Source organism: Balearica regulorum, chromosome 1 (genome assembly GCF_011004875.1).
Source record: "Balearica regulorum gibbericeps isolate bBalReg1 chromosome 1, bBalReg1.pri, whole genome shotgun sequence".
Taxonomy (NCBI): domain Eukaryota; kingdom Metazoa; phylum Chordata; class Aves; order Gruiformes; family Gruidae; genus Balearica; species Balearica regulorum.
Window position 1 is genome coordinate 103,929,240 of NC_046184.1, and position 20,345 is coordinate 103,949,584.

The following is a 20,345-nucleotide window of genomic DNA, read 5'->3' on the forward strand; positions in this document are numbered from 1 at the left end:
TATTTGCAAAACAGGGAAAGTATTTCTTTTTATCATGTGTAAGACAAGTTGAGTAAGTATTTGGCCTGAGAATGCCTTCAGTCATTATATTGCCTTGTGTAAGAATTGATGATACTGTCTGGAGCTGCTGAATAGTACTATAATAATACTAATAAAATAGAGTACTGTTTCTGAAAAGGTTCTTCTGTAAGTCAACAACTTGCTTTTTTGTAGTGTCTTACAAACAAGAAATACTTTAATAGTATGCATGTTCTTTGGGAAGATCAAACCAATTTATTTTTTTTATCATCTAAAAGAGAATTCAAACTCAAATGAAAATGTTTCAGTTCATAGTCCTCCATCATTTGACATTTTGACTCTCTTATTTGATATGCTGATTTGGAATGGAAACTTTAACAAAAAGTTCTCATAGACTAAGCACACTGTTCACTGCCTAACTTAAGTTTGAGTAAACTAACTGGAGTTTTAATTTTCAGAAACAACCTACACCATTAGTAGCTACAGTGATTATTTTCTTTTTTTCCCACAAATTTTATTAATGCTACATTTAAGCAAATTGCAAAGGAGATTACTTGTTTTTACAAGGTTGTTTTTGGCATTAGTTTTAGTAATCAATAATAGATTAGGTAAAAGTTACATTTTTAGAGCATGAATCATTTTTATTCTTTGATAACTGAACAAAAAATAATTCTTAACTTCCTGAAAGAAATAATGGAAAGTTTGACTACTAATGTTTGCTATCAATACTTTCATGGGCAGAGACAAAATGAGATAAAACACTTTTTTTTTTAATTTTATTTTTTTGGTTGTTACTAGTAAAATAGATTTTTATGTTTAAGGGCAAAAAAAATAATTTATGTAGATCTAGAAAATTGTATTCAAACAATTGTACAGCTTTGCAAATTTCTAGAAGGTAGATTCTGTGTGTCAAACTGCTGTCGTCTGTCTTCTTGACCAATCTGACAGCCTTCTGTGATGGCATGACTGGCTGGGTAGATGAAGGGAGAGCAGTGGATGTTGTCCACCTCGACTTCAGGAAGGCTTTTGACACTGTGTCCCATAACATCCTCAGAGGTAAGCTTAGGAAGTGTGGGTTACATGAGCGGACAGTGAGGTGGATTGAGAACTGGCTGAATGGCAGGGCCCAGAGGGTTCTAATAAGCAGCGCAGTCTAGTTGGAGGCCTGTAGCTAGTAGTGTGCCCCAGGGGTCAGTACTGGGTCTAGTCTTGTTCAACTTGTTCATCAGTAACTTGGATGAAGGGAGAGCTTGTACCCTCAGCAAGTTTGCTGATGATTCAAAACTGGGAGGAGTGGCTGACAGGCCAGAAGGCTGCGCGGCCATTCTGTGAGACCTGGACAGACTAGACAGTTGGGTGGAGAGGAACCTGATGAAGTTCAACAAAGGCAAGTGTAGAGCCCTGCACCTAGGGAGGAATAACCCCAGGCACCAGTACAGGTTATGGGTTGATTGGCTGGGAAGCAGCACTGCGGAGAAGAACCTGAGTGTCTTGGTGGACAAGAAGTTAACCATGAGCCAGACAGTGCCCTTGTGGCCAAGAAGGCCAATGGTATCCTCCTGGGGTGCATTAAGAAGAGTGTGGCCAGCAGGTTGAGAGAGGTTCTCCTCCTCCTCTTCTCTGCCCTGGTGAGGCCACATCTGGAATATTTTGTCTAGTTCTGGGCTCCCCAGTTCAAGAAAGACAGGGAACTACTGAAGAGAGTCCAGTGGAGGACTATGAAGGTGATGAGAAGACTGGGGCATCTCTCTTAGGAGAAAAGGCTGAGAGAGCTGGGTGTATTTAGTCTGGAGAACAGAAGACAGAGAGAGGATCTTATTAATGCTTATCAATATCTAAAAGGTTGGATGTCAAGAGGAAGGGGCCAGACTCTTTACAGTGGTGTCCAGTGACAGGACAAGGGCCAATGGGCACAAACTGGAACACAGGAAGTTCTGTCTGAACATGAGGAAAAACTTCACTGTGAGGGTGACCAAGCACTGGAACAGGCTGCCCAGGGAGGTTGTGGAGTCTCCTTCTCTGGAGATATTCAAAACCTTCCTGGATGTGATCCTGTGCAACCTGCTCTAGGTGATTCTTCTCTACCAGGGGGGTTGGACTAGATGATCTCCAGAGGTCCCTTCCAACCCCCTACTGTTCTGTGATTCTTCAAGCATACCAAAAAGCCTCCCAGGAGGAAGAGTTAGTTTCTGTACATATAATTATTAGTGCTAGGAGCCATCAAAATGATGAAGAAACATCTTTTATTTTAAAATAATAAAGAAAAATTACTGAACAATGACTGAGTATAGAATTTTTCCAATTGTGTTTGTATTTTCTGTGTTTGGACATTTTAAATTTATTGTTCTTATTTGAATGTTATTTAAACTAGCCAGTACATAAATGTTAGCCTATGTATTTCATACTGCTTGGGCTTGTGTTAATATTTCATAAATGCTTGTTCTAGGACACAGTTTAGTGCCTTGGCTGTTATTTTTATTGTGAATAACTTCAGTAAATTATCCATAGATTAACTCAAGTTAATATAGGAACAAGCATTTAAGCTCATGAATAACCTTGTTCTTCAACTACGTACATGTTTAATATTTCAGAACATGGTTAGAAGGTTTGTTACGGCAATTCAAGCCAGGCTTTGAAATCAACTTGTGCTAAGTACTCTATGTTAGGGCACTGACTGTAGAGGGTATCCTCTCTTGCAGCATGCTGTGTCCATTGTTCCCAGGGTTTACTTTGCACCCGACTAGTAATGGCAACATTTCAGTGTATGCTCGAGTTGCCCTTTCTCTCCTGCATTGCAACTGAGAATGGACTAGACTGACTTCTAAATTCTGAGAGATAACAAACTTACATCTGCACTACAGTAATGCCTGTAAGGACAATTTAGACCTCACTGCACCCACCCATCTAACTTGCCTGGACGCTGATAGAAGTATAATCAAGGCACTGCAGAGTGCGGTGTGCCTGCCCAAGCTTGCCTGGGAAGCTGCCTAAGCGGCAGTGGGATTAGCCTCTCCTGAGCTTACTGCTGCATGGCTTCTTTCATCTTTCCAACCATCTCTCTTCATATGAAGGAAATGTCAGTTGGTGCTGGCAGAAGCAGGAACTTTCACCTCTAATATTTATTTTCTAGGTGTTGATTGCATTTCTATCACTCTTTCTTACAGAGTTGAAAGCTGCTTTTCACTTCTGCTCACTAGCAGAACACCAGATGTGATGTTTCTCGGCATAAGACTGATGCTGCTGATTCATTTCTTCAGTTTTATTTCTGTGAAGTTATAGAGTTCATTTGCTCATTCTGGTTGATCTGTCATGGCTTCCACCTGCTTCCCTGCCCCAGAGCACATGCCTGATCAGCTGTGCATCATAGCTGAATGTATTTATAATGTCCACCTGAAAATGCCTGGAAACCTTGTGTAACTGTGATTATGTGTACAGACATACATGGCTGTCATTTAAGTCCCGTGGCCAAAAGAAAGGGAGATGGAGAACTCTAAAATGTAGTTGCTTTATTTTATAGTTGATATATTATAACTTAATTATAGTAGTCTGCACCTTGAAAAACAATTCCTGAATTAAACCAGAATATTTTGGGAGCTGAATTTTTTTTACTTGCGTGAGTGGTGTTCAGTAAACTTAATCACCTCAGACAAATCACTTCATGTAGAAGTCAGTTTAGCTAATCACAGTTCATGCTAAGCAAAATTTAGTGAAGTATCAGAACCCTAGTTGACTGAAAGTAAATTGTTAGGTTGTCCATGCTCTCTGTGCGTGGTAATTCTGGCAAACAAGAGTAGCCTTACTAAACAAACACTGCCAACAAAAGCAAATAGGAATAGCATCAGTAGCACTGGAGAAACCATGGCAGCATGTGCAATACAGTCGTTAAAGTATGAGTGTAGGACAGAATATACTAATGATCTTTGGTATGCCACTGTAAAAATGTGTAGGGAAGATGGGCACAGAAAAGTCAATGAACAGGCAGTTTGATTAAAAAGAGACAAGTAGGCTTGAATCTCCTGAAGGTTCAAAAAAGCAGAGAAGAAATCCTGGCAATGTTGAAATTAGCAGGGAGGATTTTTACGGAAGTTCTTACAGATCTTCTACATTTAGCTTATGCTGTTCATTTTAAGAAAAAATTTCGAAATGTAATAAACTAGGAAAGTTTGGTAAGAATTAATCAAATGTGAACAAACTGTAGTTTGGTAATAACAGCAAGACACACATCAAGCTGAATGGCAAATTATTTGTCCCTTAAGAAAGGTAGATCTCTCTATACTTATGAGGTTTGATTTATATTTTTTTCTCCTATATGCTTGTATGGATTTGTTGTGTTGTGGGCTCAAGATGGCACATTTGAATTATGAGTTGATGGAATTTCTTAAGTATCTGGATGCTTAGCTCAGTTATAAGGATCCTCTAGTTTTCTTTGTCATTGTCACATCATACACAAGCCATTGTAACAGCCCTTTGCTTGCTTTAGGCAGAGTTGGCTGCAGTTAGCATGACCTTTCATAAGGTATGCTCATGTGCAAAATATTTGATTATCTATAAATCTTATTTGACACAAGCACTACTTTTTTTCCTAGTTATACATTTACAGTAATTATCTTTCTCTAAATTACTAAAATTATAAGTTATTATATTACAAAACAATATAGAGATATAAAGAAATTGAGAAAGCATCAGCATTTTCTGTTGTCATTAATAATGAAAGGTTAGATTTTTCACTAGCCTAGATTTAGATCTACTGTATATTGATTGGAGCTATCATTGATCTGAATGCCTTTTTATCCTGATAGCTTGCAGTAAATTCTGATCCAGTTGCTAAAATATACTTCCCAAGAAGGATACTCTGTGTGAGTAATAACTTCTCATTTTCTCTTGGATGTGCTGTATACTAAATGCATGATTTATAAATAGCCTATCAAATGAGCTACATTTATTAATGTCTAAGTAATCACAGAAAGAATTGCTATATTGCATCAAATTCAAAATTATAACATCAATGATTCCACTAAGCTTCTGATTTTCTTTCTCTTCCCAGAAAGAGCAAATCATTCCTTCAAATATAACTCTTCTGCCAGTTGTTAACACTAGCAATATCAGTTCTTTTTCAAAGATAAAACTGTGACCCGAGCCTCTTCCAGAGCTGTACTCTCTTTTCTAAATCTGTAGAACTTTTTTACTTTTTTCTTTCTCCCCCCCCCTTTTTTTAACAAAACTAAACAAAGCCCTTTTTTGTCCTTTAGTAGGTGCGTTTTCTCTCTCCAGAAATACTCGGTACCCTTTCCACTAAGGAATCAGAATTATTATTATTAATTTAGTTACTATTTATTATAGGCAAAGCATAAAGTGTTCAGAATTACCATGCAAGTACTATGTATGCAACTACTTTTTTGGGGAGAGGGTACAGACACAGAAGCACACAATTTGCAGACAAACACGTGGGTCAAATGACACTCGATAATCATGAAATAGAGCATGACCTCCACTGCCCCATCTGCTGTTTTAATGCAGACAAGTGCCTTTACATATTGCTCTGACATGGAGAGGCCTGATCCAGTGATCTCAGTTTTCTCTCTTACTGCTGCTAGGCTCGTGCAGTGGGAGATTTGAAGCCTGTGTGATGCAGCCCTTGCAGCAGTCTGTCTTGTGATGATGTTCATGCAGCAAAACTTCTGCTGTTGTGCTGCTCTGTCAGGTGTTTGTGGCTTCTGGTTGATTGGACTGTAGGTCTCAGGTAGGGTGTCAGTGGGTAGTGTTTTCATGACTTGTGATCCATAAGGGCAGGGGAAGCTGGCTTTCTAGGTATCTTTTGGGATTAAAGTAAGAGCTAATCAAGCATTTTCTGATAAAACTTTATTTCTGACAGAAAACATTTTATTCGTTGAAATTAAAACATTGGAGAAAAATAAGACATTCTATGGAATTTTGTTTTTTGAATTTTTACCTTATCAAAAAGGAACTTCCTGATTTTCATTTCAAAAGTTTGGTGTACTAAAATAACATGAAAATGTGAATTTAAATGAAACATTTTCCCTTATTAAATCAATGACATTTTATTGATCAAACCCATATTTTTGTTTCTGCAAATATTGATTTAGTATTAAGCTGAAATTCAGTGTTTGACCAGAATAGAGACTCTCTACATATTTTAGTGGAATTAACTATAAAAAAGAAACAACCAGTTCCCATTAAAGTATAAACCAACTCCAATCCATCTGAACAGGCTGACTTAAAACCCTTCCTCCATTTTGTATACGTACCTTGCTCAGACTTCATTCCTAAAGCCTCTTTATTCTAGGGAAAGGATCAAGTACACTCAGAAAATTAGGACTGTGCTCATCAAGAAAGGATGAAGAGCTTGTCTATAAGGGGGTAAGGGTGTTAGTGTACAGTATGTCTGAATTTACAACACACTGGCAATTCCACAATAATTGTCCACACGGACACTCTTGTTACTTAATATAGTTTTGACTGACGATAGCTTTCTGTTGCCTGCTGCTATGCTGTAAATTCAAACGTTACATTGTCCTTCAGCATCCTTCCCAGGCAGACAAGTCCCAAAATCATTTACTATAGGAGAGAATTCACCAGGAGGTAAGAGGTCATTGCCCTGTATTTCCCCAAGAGGTCAAAAAAATAAACATCTTAGTAGATCCAAGCCATCGAATCTAACTCACTGAAGCTATATTATGGATATTACTCAAGAAATATAGATTTGTAGGAAATCACCACTTTGCTGACTGTATGTAGCTCCAGGAATCTTTAGTGAGATTATTTACTAAATGGCTAAAAGTCCTTTCCCTATATCTAATCAAAGATCAGTATGAGTATTTGATGATCTGCAAATAACCATACAGTTGCCCAGACATTTGGGAACAAATCTTTTGAGGGCTCCATGTATATACATATGTGTCTGTGTGTACATACACTGTGGTATATTATTCATGTTAAAAGAAACAATATTTTTAAATAGTTTCTATTTATTGTTGAAATATTTGTGGTCACCAAAGCTAGGACTGCAGTCAAGTCAGTTAGCTAGAAGCTCATATTCTTTAAGGAAATGTTTATGGGCACCTGTCAATACAAATTGTCACTAAGCAGAGAGCTTTGGGGACAGCCAATTACACTTATCCCCATTGCTACAACAGATGGGCACAGTGTAAGTCTTCGTTTGTGTTTTGGGAAATAGGTATAATTCTTAGGCTGTAGCTTTTAATCATTGGATGTGAGAGTTGGTTTTGTACGATATTAATTTTTGTGTCCATATATTTGAAAATAGTTAATTGATGTGCAACTACCAAACGGATTTTGAATTCTATACACTTTAAAAACTGAGGGTTTTTTCCGTTACTGTTATGCTATCAAAATGTTTTCATATAGCAACAGACATGCTTCTGTTTTCAGTATTATTGTCTGCCTTTAAGGAAGCTTGGGTAAACAGAACTTTTTGAGTTTTACTTTCTGAATTTCTCACTGAAAGGAAACATCAAGGCCAACGCTCATGATATCAGTAAGTGTTTGCTGGCTTTGCCTATAGTATGTGTCTCTCTGACTCGGATCTCAACCAATCACTTAAGAGGCCTTCTATGCAACCATATGAATGTAAAATAAATAAGATAAACATTTCAAGCAAATAGCTTACCTTTAGGTTTGATTCAGCCACCCATTATAAACGTGCATTATGCTGCATCTCCTGTTGAGATGAGCACTGCAGGAGTCATGAGCAGATGTTGTAAAGTGTGTGGGATTCCTAGCTTTTTGTTACTTAATTACTGGGATTTCTTATAATGGAGACTACCAAAATGACAAAATGCTACTTGAATGTTATCCCTGCAGGACACCACTATTATTTGCGTGCTTTTTTCTACTGTGCATAACCAATTAAAGGCTGATTTCTGCTATTATATACCTATGCAGAAAGGAACACTAATGATGCATGTTAATTTTAACTTGCAGGAATTTAGTAAGCAGATGAGCAAACTTCCTATACTGTCACCCTATACCTCTGCCTCGATGCAGCATACATGTCACTGAAACAGGAGCAGAATTTGATGGTTAGGCAAGAGGTGACTAATGGCTATGACTCAAGCCGATGATGGAAAGGAGTATTATTAGCGCCAGCGGAAAACAAACTTCTTGGGAAACAACTGTAGCATCTGTTTAAAAAAACCCATCCTTTTGCCTGGCATGCTGTAAATTAAAAGCTGAAATGCTATTATGCAGGAGATTTTTGGAGGTATTGCATAGGATATTGTCCTCTTCAGAGACCTATGCACATGCTTCTCCTCTTTCTTTTGCAAATAATTCTGTAGACAAAACATTATAGGTCTGAATTTTCTGTCAGTAGTTTGTGTTTCCTCCCAGGCAGTGAAAGTGAAAGCAAAATCTGACAGCGTGTGAGTTGTTCACCTTCTGCTATCTCTTAAATAGTTATTTTGATGGTCATTTTCAGTTTTAATAAATTTGGTATTATTTATTTTGGTGTTTTGGTTTTCTCCGCTTTCTAGCAAGGCAAGGTGTTATTTGGAGCACAACTATGGTTAATTTTTTCATTGACTAAAGTGAACACTCTTTCTGGCATCTTCCAGATGATTGGGGGGTGCATACTCTTCTCTGCTTTTATATACCTATGAATATTTTTAACTATTACCTCTGTTTGAAAAAAGCTGAACTCGCCCTCAAGGGGAAGGCAGGACAAAAAGCATGGAAATATATGTAGTTATATATTGCATCCTGTCATCTTCACAGGTAAATGTGCACTCGTTAACAGTGAAACTGGAGATTACTTGACCTGTTTTAACTTACATATTTTATCAGTTTAATTTCTGTATCTGGAAATCATTTAGCAATGGAGATTATTCATTCCTTTAAAGATGAGGTGGCTATATGGTAGGGTTAATCTTTAAGAAGATAGTTGTGAAATTATTGGTAGTGTGCTTATGGAATCCTGTTATTTAAATATATTTTTTAATCAAATGCTTATTTAAAAGCATTCCTCTCTAACAGTGTCTAGGATCTGATAACAGGCTTTATATTGTTTTCTTCAAAATATGGAATTTCCCTCTGAATTTTATGTATGTTAATTTATACAAATGTAGCATTTTTTTACATTTAAAACTACGTTGGAAGGCAAGAATAGGGTTGATGTTATCTACTTTCTTTCCTGCGGTGTACAATATACTTTACTGTAATGCGATATAACCAGAAATACTTTTCAGAAAGGTACATTTGCTCTCAGCATTTAGAAAACAAGATTTGGGCTAGATTTGTCTTGAAGGGCTATGTTCTATCTGTATATGCCATATTTAATCTCTTGGATTTTATCCTGACACACTGAGCAATTTCTCAATTATATCAGAAATAGCTGCATTAAAAAAAAAAAGTTCCTTAATTCAGACCAAGCCTGAAAAATTAAGTTTCTAACAACAGCTTCTAACAACAGTTAAATTCAGAGTTGGTTGAGAACTCTATTTACACGTGTAGTCATTTTTCTATAAATCATGACATTTTAATAATTACTTTTTGTTGAACCACTAGGCACTGACTATTTCTTAATCCATTTTTTTGTTAGTTTGAGGTAATAGAAAATACACCTAAAGTGCAAAAATCTCTTAGGAACTCCAGGTATTTTCTAGCTCAAGGGAACGATCAGTATTTCCACCTCAAGCTGAAACACCCCCTGCTTCCAGCCTCAAAGCTGAAACATTAGGTGCTACCTCTTTTGTTCCCTCTGTAAGGATTTTCTGGACTATTACTAGCAAAGATTGGATGCAACTGCTTTGCCCTAAAGATTTATCATATATTTAATAGGCCTTAGACTTAGTACTTGTGTCCTGGTTTCATCTGAGAGGGTTAATTTTCTTCCTAGTAGCCAGTATGGGGCTGTGTTTTGGATTTGTGCTGGAACCAGTGTTGATAATACAGGGATGTTTTTGTTCTATGGACCTGTTGTTGCTGAGCCGTGCTTACACAGAGCCAAGGCCTTTGCTGCTTCCCGCACCGCCCTGCCAGCGGGATGGCTGGGGGTGCACAAGGGGTTGGGAGGGGACACAGACAGGACAGGTGACCCAAACTAGCCAAAGGAGGTATTCCATGCCACGTGACATCATGCTCAGTATAAAAAGTGTGTGTGTGTGGAGACACTAATCAGGGAGGGGCAGCAGCAGCTCCAGGACGCGTGGCTCAGGTACGGTCCGGTTTCAGGAAGGGTCTGAGCACGTGGTCCGAGTTGTGCGGTCCTTGGGTGAGAAACTGCACTGTGTATCACCAGTTTTGTATACTCTGTTAAGTACTGTTTTGGTTTGTTTTTTCTTTCCCTTCTCCCTTTGCTATCCCAGTAAACTGCCCTTATACCAACCCACGAGGTTCTTGCCTTTTCCTTCCCATCCCCCCTGGGGGGGTGGGGGGTGGGCAGGGAGTGGGAGGGGGGGGGGAAGGGGGAGTGAGTGGGAAGTGAGCGGCCATGTGGTGCTCAGCTGCCCGCTGGGGCTAAACCATGACAAGTTATCCTTTGCATACACGACTTCTGCATCAGTATACTTCCAGCTCAGGAGTTAAAAAATTTAAGGGGGCCTTAAGAGTCATTATGTCGAGTGGGTTTCATCCTAACTTAAGGCATTTTACAGTTAGAGAATAAATCAATTGTTAATGTTAACTAAGGTCTCAGGTGCTATGCAACACATTATTTTTGTGGCAAGACTTAAAAGAAATCTGCCAAAAAGGGGAGGGGGGCAAATAAATCTCTTTTCAGTAGCTGTTGGTTTAAATCTTCTGAATCTTCTGACTCCTGTGTAGTAATGTGTTGTAGCATCTTCCTTGCTTTAATAACTATCTGTCCAGATCTGAAATAGAGTATGTGTTTTGGGGCTGGGATGACGTTAACATAGAGTAAGGGTAGAGGGTTGGAGAGATATTTTTGTAAGCCTGCTAGGCACTATAATCCTATTACTGAAAAAAGGGGAGAAAAAAAAAAAAAAAAGACATTTTTTCCAAACAGCAGGTGCACAAAATAAACCAGCCAGGAGCAGGAATAGTTTTTGCAGTCATATATCATTTTAACCAGTGCTTCACCTGTCTAAATCTCCAAGCGTAAACCTTTTCAAGGAAGTATGTGTGTATACAAACATTCACACATGCGCACACAGGCAAAATACATATATTATCTTTAAAATCACAGCAAAACTTTGTTATTGTGAATCTCCTGGTATCACATACATAGTCTGAAGTCCAGACTCCTTCCAAAGTAGAGTATTTCATTAAAGCAAAAATCCTCTAAAAGCAAACAAATCCTGTCGTTTTGTGAACAATCTCTGGGCAGTGTAGGTTATTTTAATGGGTGCATCATTTTAAACTTAGCCTTCACCATCTGTTCTACCCTCTTCACAAATGGAAAAAGTACATAATTCACAACTGTATCATAAAATGTAAGATGAAAGTGATTTAAATGGGTTTATGCTCCTTATTCAATAAAGTTTGCATCTGTTATGTTTTTTCTTATACATTGTGGGAGGACAGGAGGATTGCTGTACCCAGAATGCTTTTTGTAGTTGTCTTAAGGCAAATAAAAATTCTGAGTCAGATTTGTTGGGAAAGTTCGGGTCTGTTGGCAAAATAGAGTTGTTATAAATAGAGGGGGGGTGGGGTGGTGTTTAGTAAAACAAAACAACCCTGTCACAGAATTGGCTAGATAATTCAAGCTTTATGAATACAACAGGAGAGATTAGGAAGATAACCATGTCCTATGAGAAGATATTCAGCTTGCTAGCATTTGAGCAGTTCTTAGTCTCCACCAGAGCAAACAGATGGATGCTATCTAGAGTTACTTGATGGGGAGGGAATAGTAATTCTTGCTTAACGTCAGCTCTGCCTTGTTTTTGTGGGGGTTTGGTTTTGTCCCCCCCCCCCCCCCCCCCCCCCCCCCCCCCCCCCCCGAGGTTTGGTTTTGTTTTGTTTTATTTTATTGTCGGCTAGCCTCCAAAGGGAATTAGGTGCGCAGTATTTGCGATGTAGGCATCTGCATATCAAGAACTAAAATGTGATCATCAGCTCTTCTTCCCCAGAGCCCCTATCCAGCTGCTAGAGCTGGGGCAGGAGAGATGCAGGCATTTGCCCAGTGGTGAAAAGGATCAGTGTGGTCACTTTAGTCCTCTGGATTACCTGGAACTTGTTGAAAGTGCTGTCTTCATCCTTTTACTGGGGATTATGCTACAAGGCCTTAAGAGCTCATGAATAGAGACGTAAATTAGGTATTCCTCATTCAGGGAAAACTCTAAGGACTGTGCCCAGAGTTGCATCAACATGTTCAGTAATGAAGTTTGACAGTTCATGTCTAAGCTTTCAGGGTAAATGTGTGCTGGGAATGTAAATAAGAAAAGGTAAAGAAATTCACTTTTGAAGGAAAAAAAAAAAAATAAATGCATTGGTTAGGGAACTAGTCTCTGTAAACATCCACACAGTCACTCTGTGTATGTGTGTGAGCTCAGTGAATCAAAAAATATTTCTCAAATGAGCCGAGTTTCTCACTTGTGAAAGCACTGCAGAATTGAGTCCTAAGAACATAAGACTGTTGTTTTGACAAAGCTTCAAAAATATGAAAAGATTAAGTTGAAGTCCAGTACAGTTTGATTGTTTGTTTAGTCTGAAAAGAAAAAAGAAGTGTGAAAATAGGAAATACAACCTGTATAATTTCAACTACTTACCTATATTTTAATATATACTTGAATTTTGGACAGAAGCATGAATACTAGATATATACATTTAAAAAGTATTCTACTTGCTTCCAAAGCAACTACAGCAGTATGTTGTTTTAAGGAGTTTTTTAATGTATTTTCCTTTTAAAAAATCATATTTGTGCATATAGCTTGCAGAATAGACATTCTGTCCTCTCACATAATGTGCTTTAGTCAATGTATTGGACATATTAAAAAACCCCACACCTTTTAAAAAATATCTATTTGCATGAGATGAGTACCTTTTCTTAAGAGTAGCTTCATTCTCCCAGATAAGTCCTTCAAATAATTTCTTAAGTGTGTATTTGCTTAGTAGTCTGGCTGTTATGTAGATAAAAATTCTGGAGCTATGTGTGAAGTGTTGCATATAAAGAGAAATTTGTTAAGCTGTGTCCCTGGACAAAAGGTTAAAAAAAATAAGTGTTCTCTTGCAAAAGTGGATTTTTCTTCTACTTTGAGACACGGGAAGTTGTGCATGGGAAGGAAAACAGCCTAGAGATGAGGCTGGCAGGAGTATGCTGATTACCTATCTCTAGAGGACAACCTCAAAAGGTAGGTTTCCAATAGATAGAAGTGATCTTGCTTCTGGCAGTCTGAATTTGGCCAATACCTTGGTTTGAGTTTGGCCCTATTGAATTAAGTGCCATAATAGAGCCACTATGCACAGGCAATTTCCAAAAACACAGTGACAATTAATACTGACTAGGGAGTTTTGTGTGAAACAGAGTTAAAATTGCCACAAAACCAGCAGTGGCTTTTAAAGGAACACCTTGAATAGGGAAGGAAGGAAAGTGCCCACTGATAAGGGGGGGAGACAGGGGGAGGTTAAGTCATAGATTCACACTGGAGATTTTTTTTAAGAAGTGTTTCATTGCTAGGGTTTACAATTGTTATTTATGCATGACTTGACTTACTAAACATATTGATGGAGGCCCTCAAATGTGTTTTTAGACAGTTTTATGAAATGCAGTCTTAGTAAAATCACAGGATTATTGCATCTGGCTGGATAAGTCCATGTATGAGGCAAGGATAGTGCATACATTTACTTCATGGAAGTGCTATATCTGGATTTGAATTTAGTTGTCTGTTTATTTTTAGGGTGGGTTGTTGTTTTTTTTATTCTGAATTTTTTTTTGCCCCCCAATGTAGAAGTACACAAACTAACAATCCAAAACTGAACTTCAGTAGAATCTTCTGTGACCTGCATTAACAAAAACTTGTCACGAGTCTGACTGCACAAAGTGGTGGAAGTAGCACAGATGGATTTACGGGATACCAATAAAAGCCTTTTATATAAGAACATCCTCAGAGGCAAGTTTCTTCTATACTCTGAGGTGCATAAATCACTGACAAATCTGCCCGACAAGCTTGTTTAGCAATTTGATTTATTAACCAAGTCAATTTAACAGTTTGTAGACTTGTTCATTATAACTTGTTAAAGATGTTCTCTGCGCATGTTTAAAACACCACTAAATATGTACGTGTGCCACTAGATGATAACTAAGGTTATTATCAGCTTACACATTCCTCCTGTTTTCTCACACTTTATGTAGTATGCTAGAAGTGGTAGTGGTGGTGCTATAGCATCTCCCCTGAGCATTTTGTTTTGAATATAATTGTTAAGTAACATCTCAAGGACTCTGACAGTCTCAGAAACATACCTTTATTTCCAAACAAGAACAACTTATTCTGTAATGGTTAAATCATTGATGTTTCGTTCTTCCTCTGAAATTTCTCTCTATGCTTTCTGATTATATGGGACAAATAGGTTAGTATTACTGTTTGCATATGGACACATATGGTCCTCTCTATCACACAGGCTTTTGCCATCTTAATAATTCAGCCCAATTTAGTGAAAATTGCCTCTCTGCAGCCAGGCTGGCACAGAAAATCCTTGTTCTGCTGCTTCTGAAAAGATGCATCCTGCCTTTTTAAATGTGGAATTAACAGTCCTGTCCACCGACAGAGTGTTTCTGTCTATATGAGATTTTATTAACCAAGAGGGAGGAAAAAGTACTCTCAGTTATGATAGGCTGAAGCTCCAGCAGCTGGATGTTACTGAACGAGGGGAAAGGAGAGGAAAACTGAGCTCCAGAAGTGGTCTGTCTGAACAGAGGCTGGACCTCCGTAGGCTCCGTCAGCCACGCTTTCTTGTAGGATGCATGACCGTAGGCATTATAACAAAATGAATGCACATCTCCAATGGATTAACATTCCTATTATCCGTGTATGTGGTTACCATAATTAGGAGGGCAGGTGGAGGGGGCAGATGTCTATTAGCACATAGTTATACTTACAGGCTTGAAGCTTGTGGATGTAAACTAAGCATGCAAATACGAATCCTTGCTCTCAAAATACCAAAGCCTCTAAACATGGTCTGGTATGGTCTTTACTCAGTGTGCTCTTTCAAAATATGGGATAAAGTGCTGGGCTGTTTTCTTATGCTATTAAAATGCATAGATCTTAATCACAGTTTGCCTTTTAAATGCTATTCAGTACATTAGTACTCTGGTTAGATACAGTTATTAGCATCTCTGTTACTGGAGAATTGTTAGCCTGCTATGCTGAGGCCTTACCTAGACAAATATATCTTGACGTCATATCAAATTCAGTAAAGTTCATTATAAAGACAAAAACTGAACTAAAAAAAAAATCAGAAGGATAAAAAATACCGCAGCATGTTTTACGGGTTGGGGGAAGAGATTTGTACAATCACTTACTTTGAAACTGTGGTCCTTGTGTTATTGTTTTCAATGAGGCAACTTAAGTTTGCCTTCGTGATCGCATTAGAATACTGACCTTAGTGGACTTTCTGTTTCACAGTCTGCTATTTACTCTTTCTCACTTACTCTTGAGTGTAGGAGTTGCTAGTGCAGAACTTGGATAAAAATTTGTAGCGTTTTGTGGCTTTGTAAGAACTGAGTGGCAGTCTGTAAGAATGAGGGTAAATTAACACCAGATTTGCATCTAATAAATGTTCTCTAAATTAATCACACACATTAATTAATAGATGTCAAAGTATATCTTTTTCTTTAATGAATGAACAAAGTGTCTTATGCTCTCATGCACTCAGGATAACAAGGAAGAAAGGGATGTTAACAGAAGGCTTCTTCCTCTGCAATGAATTTGGGAAATCCTCTCCCTACTTTGCCACCCACTCTCAAAAAGTGCTGTGACTGTGGCTGGCAGAAAGAAAAGCAAACATTGCCGAGCCAGCTATTCGCAGCTGTATATGTGTCTCAGCTGTGCCGATCCATCTGCAGTAGTTGCCATCTGCCAATTGCTTTAGTTGGGGAGCATCTGGAAGGTGAGCCATTTTAAAGAGAATCTGCTGCACAACAAAGAAACAATTTCCTCCTTTTCTCCTTTTTAATCTTACTTCCTTCTTCTCTTTCCTGTGACTTCTATATGCAGTGGGAGTGGTGACACTTGGTAAGTGCCCTGTGCCACTCATATAATTTATACTTTTAGTCAATACCTGCACACCGATAACATACTGAGAAACATAGTATTCCCTCCAGTATCCCTGGGAAAAAGGAGACTAATCAGAGTATCTATGATGAGGACAGCACAATGAGATGCTCCTGTCCTCCACCATTTTAATCCATGAGTAGATTCCTGGTTATGTGAGTTTTACAGGACAGGATAGGTCCATTAGTTTCCATTTCCCTATATTTCTGAAGAATTATTAGATAATGAATCATCTTTATAGATTTGGCTTCTAGGGATTTAGTTTTAATGATCTGGCTTTTCTGTTTTATTTTCAGTTACAAAATACAGATATAGACAAACATTCTTATGCTCTAGGCATCTCTTACAGTTGTGCATATAATAATGCAGAAGGACTTACTATGAATAAACAAGAATGCTTGCTGCCTCATAAGTTTGTGTTTAAAAAAAAGTGTGCTTTATGCATAAAAGATAAACTGAAGAAGTACAGCTGGAAATCTGAGAACTCTTTGCAAAGAACGATACTCCAGCTGCCTTTCCTTGCTTATGTGGGTATTGTTTGTATTCACATTTTATGAAGAAAAGATGAAGTTCCATTTCCCTCTGGTTTTTTTTTTTTTTTTTTAAATTATTTGATGAGAAGAAATTGAAATCAGGACTCGTGTTTTGGAGCAGATTTTACCTTGTGCAAGTCTGTTTGGTCTTTTATTTAGTACAAAGAGTGTCAGATAACAAAAATTATCCGGGCCCACTGAGATTCAGGTGTGGTTTGTTGGGGTTTTTGTTGGTTGGTTGGTTTGGGGTTTTTCCCCCCTCCAAATACTGACCTTTAAAATTACCCCCTGCAAAACCAAACAAGCCAAAATCCATACCACCCCCCCCCCCCCCCCCCCCGCCCCCGATTCTTTTCTTGGAATCAAAGTTAGGATTTAACAATGACACAGCCAAGAGAGATGACGTTCAGGTTTGTGTAAGCAACAGGAAACAAATATGCTAAAATGGCTGTTTACTTCTTTGCATCTAGATCTTACCCATGCTATGTTTGAGGCAGTGCCAGTGTCGCTTTCACAAGGCATCTACATCAGCAGCTATAAGCAGAAGAAAGGATTTTGTCAGAATAAAAGAAAAATATTGGGAACTTCTATCAACTTTATTTTCTGGCTCTGTGGGCTTCCCTCAGTTGGATTCCGTACAACTATTTTCTTTTTAAAAAAACTGCTTTAAAATTCTTCCTGCTTGTGCATTAGCTTTTTATTTACTGTTGCTTCTGAGCAGGAGGTTGTCATTCCCACTTTTTTCTTTTTTCCTTTTTTTTTTTTTCTTCCCAGCAAACTTTTTTCTATTCTCTTTGTGTTAGTACAGTAGATATTTATTTCTGACAACTGTTTTTGTAGGACTCTGGTCCTTGGCTGTAAATCTTGAACTCTTACCAATTGTTCCTGTTCTGGGCCTGGAAGCTTTAGCTCATTAATCTAATGTTCTATAACTTCCTGCTGCTAATCCTAGTTGTTAGGCCCTGTGTTCATTAAGCTTGCTCCTGACTCCTATGTATGACATGGACTGTGAAATAATCTGTAATGACGAGATACATGTGAAGCACATCCTTGCTCCCCAAGCAGCCCTCATGGCTTCAGCAGGATCAGTCATACTCAAAGTGCTAATCAGTAAGGGTAAACCCATCCTATGCAAATGCTAAGATTTGATAGTGTGCACAGAATAAGCTCTCCAAGCTTTCTTTTTTTATTCTTGCTCTTGCTGAGTAAAAGCAGTGAGCCAGTGTCTCTCTGTGTGTCAGTATCTGATGGACTGCCAGCATGAAGCTTGGCCCATGGTTAGGTGGAAAAGAGCAGGTCAAGTTGCAGCCAGCCTTCTTTTCTCTACAAAGATCAAGGCATTTTTGTTGTCCTAGTGATTTGAATGCAAAGTGACTCATGGCTAATGACTCTGAGGCTTTTTCCATCCTTTGAAAGATAAAATAGCAGTCATCCTTCTGCAATAGTAAGTATTTTTAGTTGCTGGAGTAGTCCCCTTTTAAATTTGGAGATTAGTAATTATATTTAACATAATGTTGATACCTGTTTTTATAACGTCAATTGTGTGGCAGTCCACTACTCAGTAAAGAGGGAAAGCTACTGACTAGTGATTCTGCAAAGGTTGAAGGTTGTAACAACTCACTGCGTCATTTTTGTTACAGAGATCATTTGCTGACATAACTGATAGCAGTGATTAAGGAGCTAGGTAGCAGCCTTGAATTGAGAAAGAAGGTGACGGCGTATCTAGGTGTGATAAGACCTCTGGTCATTCTCAGTGATGATTTCTGAACTATGTCAGTCTGTATTTTTACTGTATAGTGAGAGCCCAAACTGGTCAGAGTACTCCAGCTGAGTCTTTACTTGTGCCAAGATGAGTAGCAAGATTACTTCATAAGTCTTGCTGCAGGAAAGAAATCTTTTCTATGTACGTGTTAGGGGACCCAAGAAGTATGGTTTTAAATTGCAATGCACATTGAGCTTGGATAATATGGAAAAAAAAATATGCCATGGACAGGAGACTGGAAGTCTGCAACAGGTTTCCTGGCAAATTGTAGTGTCTTTGCCATGGGATGCTTTTAAGACAGGTTAATGTAAAAACAGATCAGCAAGGACAAAGGTATAGCTGAAACTGCCTTACGATAGGAGAAGGGGCTGAATGATCTCTCTAGATTCCTTTTAGTCCTGTGACCCATTTCAGTAAAATATTTAGTAACTTAAATCACCCAGAATCTCTTTCAGCTGTCCTGTGGGTTTGTGCCATTTTGCCTCTCCTCTGAAGGTGCGCATGCCATATAACGAATCATCTCAAATGTATCTTTGTACACTGCTATTAAAGAACACCTTTCAGGAAGAGGGTTGAATTGTGTAGTCAGCGCCATTCATTTGTAGAAAAAAGCTTCTACCCATCAGTGAAATTCTAATGGTCCTGTCTTAAAAGACATTGTGAATAATGAATACAGTGAGTTTTGTCCAGTTTTACCCAGACTGACTACAAAATGCTTGAGGCAAGTTTGTGCTGCAAACTCAAATCATTAAGAACAGTGAATTTGCTGGAATAAAAATAATGATAATAATAAAGCAGTATCCTGGTAGAGGAATCACTCACATTCTGTGCAATGTATTGGAAAATATGGTGTTCTTAACTGCAATTTGTAGTGAGTTGCATCTCTTTGTATGTCATTCTTGACATGAACCCTTGGAATGATTATAGAGAATAATATGATGTGCACATTGACATGAATAGGTATAACACTTCATCTCAGTGACACCTCATGCCTACAAAATTCAGAAAGATTACTGTACTAGAAGCAGCTGAAAGCAGTCTTTAAAACAGCAAATAGAATGCTTTAGTTTGCAGAATTCCTTGAGTCTTGTAAGCATGAGTGAAATGTTGGTGTTTTAGAAGGGAAGTGAGCTGTGGATATTTAAACATCTTAATCTCTAGCTGTGAGTTACTGTGCAAGACAGCTCCTTCCTGAAGCTAGAAATTAAAATGAATTAAAAATTCAGCAAATGCTGAACTGATTATTTCTTATGATACAGAGACTCAATAGTTTTATTGGAAAGCAATCTATAAATTATTGCCAGATTTGCATTCATTTTGATCCATGTTTACATAGGCCAGAAAGAAATAGGACAGGGTAGTAAATTAATATGTGGGTCTATGCTGTAGCATCAAGAAGGTTTAATCATTTGCTATTGTGGTTTTTATACACAATACATTTCCTAGCTCTGTTAATCTATCAGAGGCTGAATGAATGAGCATATCGTTTAAAATGAAAGCATCCTTAGGTGGCATTCAGCTGAAAAAGCAATTCTAGCTTGCTTTAACAAAGCAAGTTACTCTGTTGCTCCAATCAGGATCAAGTTTTGAGCTCAGATTTGTGCAACTTTGTGGGAAGTTCTGCTTGGAAATTATAAAGTAATCTCACTAGGTAAAGAGTGAGCTGAGAAAGCAAATCTTATTAAAACAATCCAAAAAAGGTTATTTCTGACTTCCTTGCTCATTTATACAGAACAGATCTGACATAGCCATCTTACAGGAGCCTGAGGAGGCCATTTCCCATCTCCTCAGCTACCTTTTCAGCATTGTTCTTAGAGTATCACATAT